This window comes from Chrysemys picta, chromosome 9 (genome assembly GCF_011386835.1).
Source record: "Chrysemys picta bellii isolate R12L10 chromosome 9, ASM1138683v2, whole genome shotgun sequence".
Lineage (NCBI taxonomy): Eukaryota > Metazoa > Chordata > Testudines > Emydidae > Chrysemys > Chrysemys picta.
The window spans coordinates 49,121,822-49,138,412 of record NC_088799.1 but is presented as its reverse complement, the minus strand read 5'-3'; the positions used below and the strand labels follow the sequence as shown (position 1 = coordinate 49,138,412).

Here is a 16,591-nt window from a genome sequence, read left to right as displayed (position 1 = left end):
AACTGCAACAATGTTCTGGTCTCAAAATAGATCATCATCAAGAAATTAGCTAAAACAATGAGACTACATGAGGAAATATACATTGTAACTGAACTAAGGCCAATATCCAGGTCTTACCCTCAGACTTCCAATCCCTGTGTTCATGATACATTTTCTCCTCTTCCAGCACTCCAAGATTTCCTGGACTGGGTTTCCAACAATAGCCCTGATTTTGTTCTATTCTCTCAGCTACATTTTCATTTTACTTTGCTTTCTTTTGACTTTTTGTCCCATCTCAAAGTCATCACAACATCTCCAATGCTCTTGAAAGAAGAGGAAATCTAGGAAGAGAAATGGTGAAACTTAGTTGTTAATAAATGGTGGAACTTTTGTAGTATTCCATCATGCCCCAGAAGCAAGCATGTGGAACACAACACAGAGAATAGTGGTTCAAATTACAGTACCTCCTATCTTGAGAACTTTTACTTCAAATCACTGCCTGTCATCTCTTGGACATTTCTGGTGAAGTATTACTTTGGCACCTTCCTCAACATCACCCTTCCGATGTCTTGTTTCCATAAATTCCATGATTACGCTGTCTTCACAAAGGAACTGAAGAGCCTTCATGTCTCATTGGATGATCTGTGACTGCTCCATCTTGACATGCTGCAATTAGTTCACGATGGAATGCCAGCTGGTACTGCCAAGAAACTGACTTTGTCCCCCACTTGTGAGTCAAGCAGCCTTCTGTTGGAACGATTGGGAGTAGCAAGGCTTGACCACTAATTGGTGGATCTTGGCTCACAAGCTGTTTAAAAGATTACTTAAAAAGAGCTGTATACCAAATTTCATGAAAATATGAGGAATTTTATCAGCTGTAACTTGGTCAAGATTAGCTGAAAGTTTAGCATTATTCTCTGGGAGATGCTACACAGAGGAACACACTACTTGCTGGGATGGGTATCCAAAGTTCTTGTTACAGTCCTTTGAGATATTTGTCACTGGACCTTCGTGCAATGGATAAGAGGAGATCTCCAAGGAAATGCATATGGTGAATACAGAGAAATGGTACTATAAAAAGGCAGTTTGGGTCTAGTTTTGGTTTTTTTCTTTATCTTGAAGTGATATTCAAAAAGAGAAGTGATTTCAAAGAAGATTGTGAGCTTCACTTAAGATCAATGAATACATGGAGAAAGTTTGAGGTGGGCATAACCCCCAGAAATGTGAACTGAATTGATCAAAAGAACAGGTGGTGCTACAGAAAGACACAGTGACATTGAATGTAATAAAATAAAGCATAAGTACTAAAATTAAATGTATGAAAAAGTATGATGTACAATACAATAATGTAAAAACTATAACAGATCGAATATTCTTTTAATACACATTGCCCTTTGCTTCAGGAGGTCAGCAAGTACTAACAGTTGCAACAAACAAAGCCCTAGAATGACTTGAAAGCAACATGAAGTTCAATGACATGATCTTCACGGATGAGACAACAGCCAAAATCACCATCATCATCTGATTTAACACATCCTCTTCACTCCTCAAACATCAGCATGTGAAGCCACTGCCATGTTTAGAGAGCCACATCTGGATGCAATTTTAAGAGCGGGAAAGGCCCAGTAGTTATTTTTGAAAGTATTATATGAACTTCCTGATGCCCTATAAACCCTATTAAGAGTTGGAACCTGTGCACTTAACTCGTCCTCTACTATATTTAGGTATTACTAATCAGTACTACTTTTTAAAACAGGAAAATAAGGAATGTAGGGTGCCATAAAACTTTCAGCAGTCACAGATTTTTCCAAGGTGAGGAAAAATATTCTCTCTCAATGGTAAAAGGTCATGGAGCAATACTTTGGCATACGAGTTATACAAACAAATCCAATTACATGTTTTATAGGGTTTTTGCAGACAATTACCCAAAAGCATAACGTAGTCAGAGAATTCACTGAATCTCAGGGAATTAACTGAGTGGCACAATTGAATCTTTCACACGCCGAAGAAAAGCCTGTGAAGAAAAAGGGATTTCTAATGTGATCAAGTATTTTTAGAGAAAAACCCTGCCTGCAAAGATATGCAATACAGAAATCATCTTCAGTAAGTTCTCAGGATGGTTGAAAGGCCAGGAGCAGCCAACAGAACATAGCCAGACATATGCTAATGTTCTTTATAGGTACCAACACTAATTTCCTGGGTTCTGCACCCCCGCCCCCAAAACCTACCTCTTGTAATAAGAGTAAAAAGAAATTTCCTAAATCATAGCTTTCTCCCATTTATATATGGGTTTGTTCGATTTTGGTCTTGCTTTTCTCAATAATGAGGTAGATTAGACTTTTTTCTGGTTTTGTCTTCTAGTTGTTAAAGCAATAAATATAAATTCAAAATCTATTGCGTAGAAGAAAAGCTGCACATAATGTGACTAATTAAATAGCAAAGGCCATGTTCTCTAGCTAGCAGAGCTTCCCATCATTGCAGTCCCATAACCGTATATTAGTGGAAGCTATAATTCTGCAAAATTTTTGTCGAGTTAAAAAAACATTTAAGACCAGAAGGGACCATTAGATCACCTAGCCCAGGGGTGGGCAAACGTTTTGGGCTGAGGGCCACATCTGGGTGGGGAAATTGTATGCAGGGCCGGGGCAGGGGGTTGGGGTGTGGGAGGGAGTGCGGGGTGCAGGAAGGGGTTCAGGACAAGGAATTGGGGCAGAGGAGAGGTGCGGGGTGTTTGAGGGGGCTCAGGGTCGGGGTGCAGGTGGTGTGCAGAGTGGGGCTCAGGGCAAGGGGTTGGGGTGCAGGGTGTACGAGGGGGCTCAGGGCAGGGAGTTAAGATCTAGGAGGGGTGCGAGGTGCAGGTAGGGTGCTTAGGGCAGGGAGTTGGGAGGCAGGGGTTCGGGCTCCAGTCTGGCGCCACTTACCTAAAGCAGCTCCCAGGGTGGCAGCAGCGCGCACTGGGGCCAGGGCAGGCTCCCTGCATGCCTGCCCTGGCCCTGGCCCCGCGCTGTCCAGGAAGCGCTGCGGCCCCTGGGGGGAAAGGGGGGACAGAGGGCTCCGTGTGCACTAGCCTTGACGCGCCTCTAGGTACCTCCCCCAAAGCTCCCATTGGCCGCGGTTCCCCATTCCCGGCCAATGGGAGCTGCAGGGGGTGGTGCCTGGAGGCAAGGGCAACGCACAGAGCCCTCTGCCCCCCCACCCGGGGGCTGCAGGGACATGGTGCTGATCGCTTCTGAGAGCAGCACGGGGCCCACAGCGCCACGGGGGGCAATCCCGCGGGCCGGATCCAAAGCCCTGAGGGGCTGGATTGGCCTGCGGGCTGTAGTTTGCCCACCCCTGAGCTAGTATGACCTCCCATCATAGGCCAAAGAATTTATGAGGTTGTAGATTGAGGTTCTTCAAGATGGCTCTTAGTCACACCTATGGCTACTGAGCCACTTTGTGGTGTCTTGCTGCAGAACAGTCTTCTAGCAATGTAAGTTAACTCACTCTTGCATCCTCCACCCCTCCCCTAAGTTTCACTACCGTTCTGAGGGCAAGGCTATAGAGGGGGTGGAGCACCCTTACCACATCAGTTCCTACCACCACAAAACCAGATACACCGAACAAAGACCCAGACAAAGGAAGGCAGGTGGAAAGTGTATGTATGCAGAGCCATCTTGAAGAACCTCAGTTACAAGAAAGAAACCTTCACTTCTTCGAGTGGCTCTGCATAGTTCCACTTACAGGATAGCTTGCTAAGCAATGCTGAAAACTGACCTGAAGGCAGGAACAGAGTCCTAACTGAATAGGGGATGCAGCACCACTTTACCAAAACCAGCATCTGTCTGAGAGGCCAGGTCCAAAACACTGTGCCTTAGCAAGTGTGCACTGAAGTCCAAGTTGTAGCTCTGCAAATTTCAGCAAGACAAGACAAGGAAGTAGCCACAAGCTCTACTAGAATATGGTTGAATCAAAGCTGGTACAGGAACTTTTGCTAGCATATAACATTCAGCAATTTGTTGTTTAATCCATCAAAATGCAGTCTGGGAAGAAACCATATACAGTAACTCCTCACTTAATGTTGTAGTTATGTTCCTGAAAAATGCAACTTTAAGTGAAACAATGTTAAACGAATCCAATTGTCCCGTAAGATTTAATGTAAATGCGGGGGGTTAGATTCCAAGGAAATTTTTTGGGGGCAGACAAAAGGCATTATACTGTATGCTGTACAGTACTGTACTGTACTATGGTTGGGAAGTGCCCCTGGCTTACCCCACACAGGCACAGCCCGCTTCAGGCAAGGACGCTAGGAAGCACCTTTGCTGCAACAGCGGCAGCTTCCCCAGAGAACAGGCTCGGATTTTGCCATGAATGCTCCAGGCCCGCCTCTTCCTGTCCCCGCTTTACTCCAGGCCCACCTCTTCCCACCCCCACTCCACCTCCTCTCCGGAGCATGCCACATCCCTTCTCCCCCAAGTCCTAAGCGCCGCCAAACAGCTGGATACAGGAGAATCAGGTTTTCCCTTCATCCATGCTCGAAATCTGGTCCACTTTAAATGGTAACAGCTTCTAGTGGACTGTTTTCTGGAGATAATTAGTACATCCTGCACAGGGGAAGAACACGACTACTCAAGAGCAGACAAACCTAATGTCCTATCATCCACTCCATCAAGTGAAGAGACTTTGGGTCCAGGTGAAAGATCTTGCCCTCCTGCTGAAACAAGAAGTCTCGAGACAGAGGAAGATGCATAAAGATTCTCCCGGATTGTTGCAGGAGACCGGTAAACTGCTGTTGACATGGCCAAGCCAGGACAACAAGAATCATCTTGTCCTGGTGTAGCTCCTGGATGAATGGAAAGGGGGAAAAGGCATACATCCAGCCCTTTCTCCAGTGTAGAAGGAAAGTATCGGATAGACAGTCCCTCCCCACACTGGGACAATTTTTGTTGGACCTCACTGCAAACAGGTCCACCTCTGGTCAACCCCAGCTGGAGAATATGGTCTGAATCAATTAATCCTTTAGGGACCATTCATGCATCTGAGAGCTGTCTCTGCTGAGACAATCTCCACCTACATTGTTTTCCCTGTCAGATGCAGGGCCACAGGATAATCATCATGAAGGATACACCAATCCCATAGATTTATAGCCTGTGCACACAGGAAAGTGGAGTGATCACCCCCTACCCCTGCCTGTTGATGTAATAGACAATATATTGGCAGTGTGTCACCACTTGCACCAGTCTCCCTTGTAGGAGAGGAAGAAATGACTTGAGAGCTAACCAAACTGCTCTCATTCCAACACACTGATATGCAGGGCTGTCTCCTGCTAAGGCCACAGCCTTTGAACTGTCAACTGATTCAGAAGGGCTCCCTAGCCCTTTCTTGATGCATCTGACATCACCATTGGCAATAGGTCTGGGGGACTGAACTGCACAAACCTCTAAACAAATTCATTCTGACTGACCACCATTTTAGGGAGGCTATGATGATCTGAGGTATGGTGATCAACGTATGGAGGCTGTCCTGACATGATGTATATCTTGTTTCAAGTTATCCAATGCTGCATATTTCTCATTCTTAGTCGAGCAAATGGAGTCATGTTAAGTAGTGGCTTCCATAAGACCCAAAAAGGGTTTTACTCTGAGCAGCAGCAGCACTGTTGAATTTTTAAAAGAAACTAACTTATTTTGAGAAATTTGTCCTCTGATAGAAAAGCTCTCCCTTTCACAGAGTACAGTATGGATCCTATAAATGGAATCCTCTGAGTAGGACAGAGAATTGACTTTGGGCAGTTCAGAAGGTGCCAGAGATCTGAAAAGAGACTTGCTGTAAAAACAATATGATTTAACAATTCCTCACAGACAGCAAGCATTAGTAACCAATCATCCAAATAAGGGTAAACAAAAAATACCCTGATTTCTCAAATGAGAGGCTTCCACAAAGAGGCATTTTGTGAAAACTCTGGGCACAATGGAGAGGCAAATGGAAGCATCTTGTACCGGAAATGCCATCTGGTCACTAAAAACAGAGATACTTGCAATGGGTGTGATGAATCAATATATGAAAAACGTATAATTTAAATAGAGAGTCACAAATTAATCCATTACCAATGACAAAGGGATTATGGATGTCAAAGTCAACATGTGGAAATGGAACTTCCAAATGTACTTGTTCAATTCCGATAAGTCTAGAATCAGACGAAGTCCCCTGTCCTCCTCCTGCACCAGAAAGTAATGGGAATAAAAGCTCTGATTCTTGGGTATTCAAGGATCCCATCAATTGCTCCTATTAGAAGCAATTTTTCTACTTCTGCAAGAAGAATACCATCATGAGAGGGGTTGCTGGAGACAGAAGGGTAGAGGAGATTGTGTGGGAGATAATCTTTCAAATTGTATGGCATAGCCCCTTTCTACAATCTCTAGAACCCATTGATCTGGCATAATTAGTCTCCATGCATTGATAAAGTGAGCTAGCCCCTCTGCAAAGAAGGGCAGGTTGGAGCTCATTGAGAGCTGGGAATGAGCCAATTATCTTATCAAAACTGAGGCTTGTTGTTCCATGGCTAAGATGCTGCTGAGGATGTGGGCTCTTTAGACTTACACATCAGTCTGAAAAGCCTCTTATTATGACGACTCTGGAAGGGTGCAGGCTGCTGGTATTGTTGAAGTCTCTAACCTGATTAAGAGTAAGTCCAAGACTAGGGGGTAGGGCTGTCTCCGATACCAGAAAGTAGAGGGTCTCCAAGAAGAAATCAAACCCAACCAGTGGCTATCCCTTTCATTTCCTTTAATATTTCCAGTAACTTGTCTGTCTTCACACTGAAAAGACCCTCCCCTTCAAAGGGAAGGTCCTCCAACTTAATTTTCGTGTCTAGGGCTAAGGAGGAAGAACAAGCCAGGCATGCCTCCTGATGGTCAGAGCAGATACCAAGGTTCTGGCAGCAGAGTCCAAAGTCTCAAAAGAGGCCCTAAGGGAACACTTGGCTATGTTTTGGCCTTCCATTAATATGGGATTCACCAATCATCTTCGGTCAGGTAAATCCTGTAAAAATAATGTAATCTTTTCCCATAAATGAAATTGGTAGCAGGCGTAACTTGTCTGATAATTTGCCACACAACCCTGAGGGATGATGAAGAGAACACCTTCCTCTCCAACGAATCAAGCATCTTCCCATTTTTATCAGTTATGATGGAGTATGATTGTTCAGAGCTTTCCCCGTTACTGGCAGTAGCCTCCACAACTGAATTAGGAATAGGGTGGATATGAAAGTAGGAAAACCCCTCCGAGGGCATCTGATGCAACTTGTCATCTTTCTCAGAAGAGGCAGACATCACTCTCACAAATTCAGCTGCCTGTAGCAAAATTATCCAAAACTAGTTAGGACATTCTACTCCAAGTAGCACCAAGGATATCATACACCACGTGAAAAGTATTTTTCACAGGCACTGCAAGAAGATTAAAAGTGGACACCATACTGCTGACTAATATACACTAGGCTAGCATATCTCGATATAGATCACATTACCTAAACATATTATGCACACCATACATCAGTATGGATTAAGCACATAATAGTAATATAATAGCAATAATATAGCTTAAATTGGCCTATGCTTTTTATATAACCCTGCCCACCTATGCTAAGTATCCCCTTGCATTCACTGAAGAAAGTTTTGACTTCAGCAAACAGGGAAGCTGTCAAGACCAGCAAGACAGATGAGTGCTTTATCATAACAGGAAGGGAGTTACTCTCTGAGGCCAGTACTGAAGTGTCCCAAAGAAAGAGGACATGACATGATTGTTCTACCCTAGTACTGATCTCAGGGGTGCTGTCATGCCCTTCGCTACCTGGAATGCATGTGTTCAAAACAAAGATATATCATGGTACCTGAAAAACAAGGTAGAAAGCTGATTGGTTACATCTAGTTTCAGATGTGCAGGAGGTCAGATTAGATGATCATAATGGTCCCTTCTGACCTTAAAGTCTAAAGTCGATGAGATGATGTACATACCACCTTTTATTGGTAAATAGGTAGGGGATAAAAGATGGCTTTAGGGATGTAACTTTGGGAGCACATCTGTGTAAGGTGAATGTTACAATGTTGCACAAGACAGCTTCACAGAGACTGGTATCATACAGAACCTTTTTCCAGTATTATTATTGGATTATAGCAATAAATCTGACTGACATTGATTTTTTGGACTCTTGAATATATTTCATAACAAACCAAAGTGTGGTCAAGCAATTGACTATACAATTTATCAACAATATGATTCCACCAAACAGTGGAACTGAGTAGCATCCACAGGAGAGGAGGCTAGAGCCAGCCCCACTTATTCATCCACCGATAAATCGGATTCATGGTCTATTTCCAAACAGCTCCTCTTTTTGAGATAACTCCTCATCTTCTTCCTCAGACAGCATTTCAGGCATAGTTATCTGTATCAAGATCCATAGGAGTTATATCTGTGGGATCACTGGATTGTCAGATCCTTTATACAGGAAACATTAACTCTCCAGCCACACAGGAGGGTAACTGAAAAATTCCTAAGGTGGCCTCCAGTAAGGCCACAGACTCCAGGATTGCCAGTCTCCCCAGTAACTGCAGTTTAGGAACATGCCTACAGGAGGCAAAGCATAGGCTGGTACAAACAGAGCAACAGGTCTCTGCATTCTTCCTCTATCTTTCTCCTAGTAAGAATCTGGGTCTGGATCAGATAGAATGCACCAAGAACAACAAGAACAACGAGGAGTCCTTGTGGCACCTTAGAGACTAACACATTTATTTGGGCATAAGTTTTTGTTGGATATAACCCACTTCATCAGATGCATGGAGTGGAAAATACAGTAGCAGGTATAACTATACAGCATATGAAAAGATGGGAGTTGCCTTACCAAGTGGGGAGTCAGTGCTAACAAGGCCAATTCAATTAGGGTAGATGTGGCCCATTCCCAACAGTTGAAAAGAAGGGGTGAATATCAAGAGAGGGAAAATTACTTTTTCTAGTGTTATCGAGGCCAATTCAATCAAAGTGTATGTGGCCCATTCCCAGCAGTTGACAAAAAGGTGCAAGTATCAGAGGGAAAATTTTTTGCAGTGACCCAGCCACTCCAAGTCTTTATTCGGGCCTAATTTGATGGTGTCCAGTTTGCAAATTAATTCCAGCTCTGCAGTTTCTCGTTGAAGTCTGGTTTTGAAGTTTTTTTGTTGAAGAATTGCCACTTAATTCTGTTATTGAGTGTCCAGGGAAACTGAAGTGCTCTCCTACTGATTTTCAAATGTTACAATTCTTGATGTCTGATTTGTGTCCATTTATTTTACTGATACAGACTAACACGGCTACCCTTCTGAAACCTGTCACCAGGAATAATTGTGGATCCAGAGGGAAGTATGGAGATACAGCTCTTTGAGGGGACCCTGTAGGGGTCCTAGAAGGAGGAAGGATGTGGGGTCAGGGAAAAGCCAGCAATGGCTTCTGGTCTCTTCTTAACAGGATGAAAAAGATGGTCTTGGAACCGTGGAAACATGCCTCCTTGAAACCCTGTGGTTTACACCTGGATCTGATGAATGAACCAGAGCTGCAAGGTGAACTTGGGCAGCCACAGTGGCAGAGCTTTCAGGAACAGAGGATGTTACCAGGACCACCAACAGATCCAAAGAGGCGGACAACATTTGATCCAAAATTATACACGAATCATTTCTCGTTACTGGAGATGGGGGTGGAAAGGATCTCCACTTCAGAAATGTAGCATCCTTGTCAGAATCAGACGTATCCAATAGTTCTGATGCATGGGAACCAGCAGCACTAACAGCAGCTGCTTTGTCTCTATCTTTGCCTCTTTCTTCGGAGCTGCAACAGATGGAACTGAAGGTGCTGAGGGCCCAGATTCTGACACACTGATCAATTCCATCTTCCTGAATCTGGTCCTGCAGCTAGTAGATACAGCACCAGTGTGGCTGGCCAAACAGTCTCTGAACCTCTCTTCTAGCTCCAGGGCAGTCAGATCCGGCCACCTGGCCCTCAGTTCAGACATCTGTAGCTTCAGTGGCTTGACTGAGGGAGCCGCAGGAACTGACTCTGGCCCTGACAAAGGTTTCAGCTTCTTGGAATCCTTCAGTAACGTGGCGCTGGTAGCTACGGGGCAGAGACTGGCCTCTTAGACCTAAGACGCAAGGCCTGACTGGATCCAGAGGGCATACCCTCAACAGCTTCCTTCAGAAGGAAGAGCTGCAAAATAGACATCTTATCCCTGAGTAAAAGTCCAGCAAATTGAACATCCAGTAGGCATTTCCCCCTCTCCCAGGCACTTGATGCACTGCACATGGTCACTAGATGCCAGGAAGACAGCTGGGCAGGAAGTACACTTCTCGAAGCCTAGCTTCCTCTGTTTCTTTGGTTCCTACATAACCCAGTACCAGGAAAACACTAAGTACACTGAACGAGCTAGCACTGACTATTTCTAAGAAGAAAGAAAAACTGACTCTGAAGACACCAGAGCAAACCACATCTGCACAGGCATACGGCTGGAAAGAACTGAAGTAGTGAGGGCACTCTGCCCGCTACATAGCCTCTCCCTCAGAAAGCTGGTGACACTAGGGGGAAGGACGGGGGTGTGGAGGGGAGAGCATGAATGCTCTAGTTTACACTGTTAGAAGAAGCTTCTGCCGTAAGGCACCACAACGTGGTGCAGTACCCAGAAAAGGGAATATTCAGAACCACTCAAAGAAAAATACCCAGTTACTCCTGTAGAAAGCCAAATAACTTGTGTTTGAGTACAATGTATCTGCCTGAAAGGCATCCAGTCTTGATCCGGATAGCTCCAGGGATGGAGAATTCACCACTTCCCTAGGGAGTTTGTTCTGATGGTTAAATCACCCTCACTTAAAAACGTGTGCTTAATTTCTAATTTGAATGTCCAGTTTTAACGTCCAGCTATCTGTTCTTATTATGCCTTTCTCCACTAGATTAAAATGCCCTTTAGTACCTGGTATTTTCTCACTGTGAATATTCTTACAAACTAATCAAGTCACTTCTCAATCTTCTTTTTGATAAACTAAAAAAATAAAAGCTAAGTCTTTTACTAAAATACATTTTTTTCCAGCACTCAAATCATTTTTGTAGCTCTTTTCTGAACTCTCTCCAATTTATCAACATCCTTTTTGAAATGAGGACATCAGAACTAGACAATATTCCAGTACTGGTCTCAGTGCCATGTACAAAAGGTAAAAATCACCTTTCTACTATTCTCCACTCCATTCTTCGTACATCCAAGGATAGCATTAGTCCTTTTTGCCACACCATCCCTCTGAGAGCTCACATTGTCCACTATGACCCCTTTATCCTTTTGAGTCACTGCTTTCTAGGATAGTCCCCCATTATGTAGGAATGGCCGACAATCCTTATCTTGCATTTGGCTCTATTTTATTTAAATAGGCCCAGCCCACTCAATTATCTAAATAGTTCTGTATGACAGCTGTGTCTTCATCTTTCTTTACCACTCTGCCAATGTTGTGTCATTTGCAAATCTGATGAGATCATTGATTAGAATGTTGAATAGCCTAGAACCAAATCCATGCAGGGACTCCGCTAGCAACACCTCCATTTGATAATTCTCCAATGACAACTACTTTTTAAGAGGCCATTTAGCCATTCCTTAATCCATGTAATGACTTAATACCACATGACATTCTGATGTAAATAAAGACAAATGTATTACAAAAGTCTATCTATTCAGCTACCTTTATCAACCAAACTTTTAATGTCAAACAAACATGACTTTTTTCTCCTAAAGCCTATTTTCCATAAAACTATGCAGATTAGCAGTAATTATATTCCCATTTTTCAGTTCTTTACTGATCTGGGATTCATTTTTCCATATTTTGCAATGGATTGATGTTAGGCTAACTGGCTTATAATTATTCAGGTCATCCTGGTTGTCCTTTTTGAATACTGGTACAAAATTAGCACTCTTCCACTCTTCTGGAATTTTCCCAATATTCCAATATTTATCAAAAATTAACTCTCAGGACTCTGGGGTACAAACTATCCAGATCTGCTGATTTAAATAAGTTTATGCCAGTCAACACTGTTTAACATCCTCAATTACTGATGGCCTGGAAAGCACTTGTCACCCTCATGTGATAGGAGTTCATCATACTACTTCTTTCCAAAATTAGAACAAAACAAACAAAAATCTCTTTAAATTTACCTTTTCTGCATCAACAACAATTTTACTATCCCCACCTTGTAAGGGGCCTGTATCAGGGGTGAGCAAACTTTTTGGCCCGAGGGCCACATCTTGTATGGAAATTGTATGGTGGGCCATGAATGCTCATGAAATTGGGGGTTGGGGTGCGGGCTCCAGCTGGGGGTGCAAGCTCTAGGGTGGGGCCAGAAATGAGGAGTTCAGGGTGCAGGAGGCGGCTCCGGACTGCGGCAGAGAGTTGGGGTGCCGGGGGTGGGGGTGAGGGCACTGGCTGGGGATGAGGGGTTGAGGATGCAAGAGGGTGCTCTGGGCTGGGACTAAGGGGTTTGGAGGGCGGGAGGGGAATCAGGGCTAAGGCAGGGAGTTGGGGTGCGGGGGGTGGGGAGTCAGGGGTGTAGGCTCCAGGCAGCGCTTAACCTTAAGCAACTCCCAGAAGCAGCGGCATGTCCCCGCTCCGGCTCCTAAGCCGAGGCACAGTCAGGCGACTCTGTGCGCTGCCCTGCCTGCAAGCACTGCCCTGCAGCTCTCGTTGACTGCGGTTCCTGGCCAATGGGAGCTGTGGGGGCAGTGCTTGGGGCAGGGCCAGTGTGTGGTGCCCCCTGGCTGCCCCTATGCTTAGGTGCCAGAGGAGGGACATGCTGCTGCTTCCAAGAGCGGCGCAGAGTGGGGCAAGCCCCTGACCCCACTCTGCGGCTGGAGCGGGGCAAGCCCTGGACCCCGCTCCCCGGCAAGAGCTCAAGGGCCAGATTAAAATGTCTGGAGGGCCAGATGCGGACCCCGGGCCATAGTTTGCTCACCCCTGGCCTATAACATTGCCAGGTTTTCTTTTCATGATATACTTAAAATTCTTGTCCTTAACCATACCAGCCATGATTTTTCCCGTGTCTTTAGCAGCTTCCCTGATCAATTTTCTATACTTCAGAACTTCTGATTTCTACTTATTCCTATCCACCTCTCCCCTTTTCTTAAACATTTGTTTTTATATAATTTTCTAATTGCTCTTCACTTCTCCTAAGCACAATTGACTTTTAACCAAAGTAGTCCTCTTTCATGATTGCCAAAAAGCCATAATCCAATAAATTGTTCTTAAACAACTCCCACTTTTCATTCACATTTTTCTGCCTAAAATTACCTCCCAATAAATTTCACTCAATTTTCTTCAGCTCTGTGTGGTGTTTGTGTATGTGTGATGCTGTCCACAGGGCACGCAGAGCCATAAGCCACCATGTTACCTCTCTACTTCAGCAAGGGAGAGTGTTGCTGGAGCTTAAACTGTGTCAGCTCCCTGCCACAGCAGTCTGTCCACCTCACCAGCAAACTCCACAAGACACTGCCAGTTTTAACCTTGCCATGCACATAACATTCAGTAAACCACAGGTTCAGAGTTCCCCAAAGACATCTCTCTGCAGTGTCTAGTCCCTCTCACTGGACACACACAAATTAAATTTGTTGCCTCTAGAGAGACAGCGTACACACCAGCCTGTTGGCTTGCTGAAGACCCACTCTACCTTAAAACAGCACTGAGATAATTTATAGTAAAATTAAGAGTAAGTTTATTAAGGGCAGAGATTTAAATGACACTAAGCAGAGATAAAAACAGAAAATGTTACAAATAAGAAACACTTCCTAGTGTCTAAGACTTAAATTTAGTACGTTACAATCTTTGTCTGAACAGCTTTCTCACTTACATCAAGCTACCAGAGTTTCCAGCCCTTTCAGTAAGAGGAGCCAATGTTCACAGAATCAGAGTGCTGTCCCCTCTGCCCCTTAAGTAATGGATACAAGAATGTCTTTTTGCTTCCCTTATATTTCCCAAATACATTAATTCTGACTTAAGAGCCAAGACATCCTCCTGGGAGGTTCAGACACCGGAGGGTGCCGTGGTGTGTTCACTATGCTGTTTCCTCTGCCAATTGTTAGCTTGATCTCTTTGTTTACTTTATATGTAAATGTACTTTAATTATCCTCTGCCTGTAACCAACCCAGGCAGACAGATAAATCCACATTCTTGTCTTAGTCGACTTGTTTATTCAGTGCCTCCAAAACAAACATACTTCCAGCACATTTTTTATATATATATATATATAAGCAAGCCTCCTACACAACCATACATCCATCACATGATATTCATGACTCGGCTGACCAGATGTCCTGATTTTATAGGGACAGTCCCAATATTCAGGGTTTTATCTTATATAAACGCCTATTACACACCACCCCATGTCTCAATTTTTCATACTTGCTATCTGGTCACCATATTCATGACCAGCATGATACCAGCTTTTACAGGATACCTTACAAGACACTGATTCACTAAATATTGTGATTGTGTTGAGCGTGCCTTTTCCAGTTGGCATAAAGGGACAGTTAGGATCACTTTAAAAAAAAAACAAAAAAACACTGGTTGAGACTGTCCAGTTTTCCCATAGTGAATGTAATCAGGTCATAATCATCGGTCCCTAGGCAAACACCAGCTTCCAGTCCAGTGATCAATTCTACTTTGTGCTGACCTTTTGTATGAGAAAATCATAAATTTTTAGAAGCTGATGTTTTACTACTGGCTGCATGAGGTACCTCCAACATGTCTCCCCAAGACTGAAGTGCCCAATGATAGCTTTTCTCTCCACATATTACAGATAGACACTTAAGGGGCAACTCATCCTGTTCTCTAATTTCATTCAGTGGTCAGTAACACCCCTGGTCCTCCAAGTATACTCTCCTGGACTTTGTTAGTTTCTGCTGTTCTGAGTTATCGACAATGCGAAAACACAATATCTTTAATGTAGAACACCACCCTCTTTTATCCACTCTATCCTTGCTAAACAGGTTTTAACCAGCTACTCTAACATTCTAATCAGGCACATCAATCCCCCAGCTTTCAGTCATGGCAATTATATCAAGTTTCTTCTCATTCTATTCCCCATAGGTTCTTATACCGCGCTCATCATCAGAGTGTTTCAGTAAATCATTAAGCAACGTGACTAACACCTGTCATGTGTTCTTTGTTCTCTCATTCCCTCCCCAGGGACACAAGAGTGTACAGTAGAGTGTCTTGCTTTGGTAGGTTATAAAGGGAAGGAGTGTTTTTGTGTTAATATACATGTTGCTATGTATTTATATTAGAGAAAGTATGGTCAAAAACGAGTCTTGCATTTGGAAAATGCATGTTGCATCAATGAGAATTTCCAGTACCTCTTTTATTACCCATAATCCTTGCATTGGTAAACAAAATTAAAAATTCTTTCCACCTTCTTTGTCACTTTGGTTCTGTATGTTCACAATTTATATGTTTGTATGTACGTGTATCACATCTGCCCCCAGCACCTCCTCCTTGTGATCATTTAACATCCACCTGGTTGCTCCAACTAGTCTCCCACCAAGATTATGCCCCTATTTCTGAGACACAGGCATTCAATTTCATATCAATTGCATAGCCAATGGCACACCTACAAGATTTTCCGCCTTTTCTCGCTCATGGGACTAGAAGAATCTCTGAGAATATCACCTGGACTTGCCTCTTCTTCGACTTCCTCCTGAGATTTTTGAAGTTTTCAATAATCTGTGTAGTTGCACATGATGCCATATCACTGGTCCCAGTGTATATTACCAGTGGAGACTTGCCAGCCAATTTCAGAATCCCTTCACTCCAGAAAGAGTACACTGTTCAGCTATCCTTGTGTCTCTTCCTGATTTCTTTCTGTGTTTATTAATATGGAGTCGCTTATGACAACTGTCCTTCATATATACCCCTTATATGGTCAGTTTCCTCAGTTTGTGGGGGTCTTTCATATAATAACAATTTTACAATTGTTTCGTTTTTAATGAAAACAGTAAAGCCATAAGAACTGGCGGGGAGCTCAGGAGCAGGTGCAGTATCTGAAGCTACTTTTAAATGTATTTTGAAACTGAGCAGATTTCAAGTTCATGGTGTCCCTTTAAAATGCGCAGTTTGCTCAGTCCCCAGATGAAGGGATCCCAACTAACTGCATTTAACACACACTCCTAACCCCCTCCATCCTATCCCCCCCCCCAACTGTTCCTCCCATTCTTCCCCCCGGTACCTCTCCTCTAAGTGGGGGAAAAGGAAAGTCTGCTGCTCTGGCCCATGTTTCTCCAATTCTGCAAACTCTCAGAGCTGTCTGGGCATGTTGAAGGGGCCTGACAGAGATGGAACTGAGCCAGCTGGAGGGCAGACACCATAACTGCAGCCTCTTACCTGAGGCCTGGTCTACACTAACCCCCCACTTCGGAGTAAGGTACGCAAATTCAGCTACGTTAATAACGTAGCTGAATTCGAAATACCTTAGTCCGAACTTACCGCGGGTCCAGACGCGGCAGGCAGGCTCCCCCGTCGATGCCGCGTACTCCTCTCGCCGAGCTGGAGTACCGGCGTCGACGGCGAGCACTTCCGGGATCGATCCGGGA

General features: G+C 44.0%; 1 protein-coding gene across 27 annotated transcripts in view; it reads right to left on the bottom strand.

Moving 5' to 3' along the window:
- ARMC8 (armadillo repeat containing 8) overlaps positions 1-16,591 on the bottom strand; it is a 206,221-nt gene that overhangs the window by 155,515 nt on the left and 34,115 nt on the right. For 3 of the 27 annotated variants that reach the window (XM_065556163.1, XM_065556169.1, XM_065556165.1), the window contains one exon: positions 118-320. The exons of 23 other annotated variants lie outside the window; for them this stretch is intronic. The gene's annotated coding sequence lies outside the window, so the exon portion shown is untranslated. Of the gene's footprint in view, positions 1-117; positions 321-443; positions 3,083-16,591 lie in introns of those variants that run through there. One more of the 27 variants, XM_065556166.1, reaches the window with a different exon arrangement.